Genomic DNA, 1,554 nt, shown 5'->3' with positions numbered 1-1,554 from the left:
TCGCAGCCACACTTTTACTTGTCAAATTTTATCCTCAGTTCCTGATTTTCACCAGAGATAACATTCTCCGTAATGCACTGAGCATTACTCTCCACTATATAATCCTCACCTCATGCACCACGGCTCTTATTCACACTTTCTTGCTCACTTAAAGCTCACTCCCTACGCTGAGGATTTACCCGCATCACAGCACAGAGAGAGAGAGAGAGAGAGAGAGAGGGAGAGGGAGAGAGAGGGGGGAGGGAAAGGGAGAGGAAGAGGGAGGGAGGAGAGAGAGAGAGAGAGTCAGAAGCGCGGTCGTATACACACCGTGGTCAGAAGACAAGACAGCATGAGAGAGACAAAGATAATATGACTGTCTGTCCTTGTTTAACTGGACAATTGCAGCTCCATCTATCGCGACCTCGCGCAACTAATTTTCTGCTCTGTATTATTCCCAAACAGTGTTGTTAGACGGGCTAGGTTTTTTCGCGCATGCGCATTGAATGAAGTATTAATGAAGTAGTCACTCGCATGAAATGGAGTCCTGATTTCCCCCTCTGTTTAATTTTTCTTAAATTATTGAAAATTTTTTAAAATAATTAATGAATCGTATAATTTTTATTATAAATGTAATAAATTTAATTAAAAATGTTAAATATAAACATACAATAAACAAATAATGAAATTATAAAATATATACATATACGTGTACCTATGTTATAACATACGTAAATTACGAGTTTAGTTTTTATTTATACAATATAAAAAAAACTGTTAATCTCGGCTCAAATTATTGTGTTACAATAAAAATAAAATCTCGACGGCAATCGGAGCCTGTGCGGATGACATGCACAAAATTAATAAATTAAAATGAGATCTCAAGTCAAACTCATTTATTAAAATCTAAACGTTTCGACCCACTTCGGGTCTTCTTCAGTAGCTGCAAAATACAAAGAAACAAAAAAATAAAAGATAATCGGTACAATCAGAAAATTATAAAACTCCTATACATACAATCCGCAAATAAATTAAATATCATTCTCCTCCCTATTCGAACCGTCCGGTCGTCGGAGTGTCTCCCTAACGGTGACCATCGTCAGGAAGGAAGCAGAGCAGTGACTCCCTTACCAACACTAATCAACATAGTATAAATTAAACGTGTAAGATCCCCAAGAATTATAAATTAAAAACCGGGAAGAACACTCACCCCGACAGCAAAAACAGAGAGAAGACGATGCTACACGTGACACATCACTCTAACGACTGTGCGGTATTCTACCTCGACACAGTCGATACATATATACGCAAAAAAAACACAAAAATAAAATATGAAAATAAAAATAAAAACAACTAATACTTATCGGCACTCATGTCAAAGGTCTAACGAAAAAATCCGGTTATGTCTAATCACAAAGCTAGATTTTGGTAAATTTTTCAATTAACAGATCAAAATTCTCGTTTAATTTGTCGGTATCGCTATGTAAATTTAAACTATTCTTCTGACGCTTAATGTGGATCATTTCGGATATCAAACGTTTACCTAAAAAAGGCTCCTCATCCAAGATTTTTACA

At 36.2% G+C, this 1,554-nt stretch overlaps 1 long non-coding RNA gene across 1 annotated transcript; it reads right to left on the bottom strand.

Moving 5' to 3' along the window:
* Positions 1-860: 860 nt before the first annotated feature.
* Positions 861-1,554, bottom strand: LOC146722856 (uncharacterized). Its single transcript, XR_014924906.1, has 2 exons — positions 997-1,554; positions 861-922 (listed from the first exon to the last, which is right to left on the bottom strand). It is a non-coding gene; the product is annotated as an uncharacterized LOC146722856 (long non-coding RNA).

Source organism: Nylanderia fulva, unplaced genomic scaffold, assembly GCF_048542155.1.
Source record: "Nylanderia fulva isolate GAGA-0341 unplaced genomic scaffold, ASM4854215v1 Scaffold263, whole genome shotgun sequence".
Lineage (NCBI taxonomy): Eukaryota > Metazoa > Arthropoda > Insecta > Hymenoptera > Formicidae > Nylanderia > Nylanderia fulva.
Note: the sequence above shows the minus strand (reverse complement) of the source record. Positions and strands in the feature narration are given on the sequence as shown.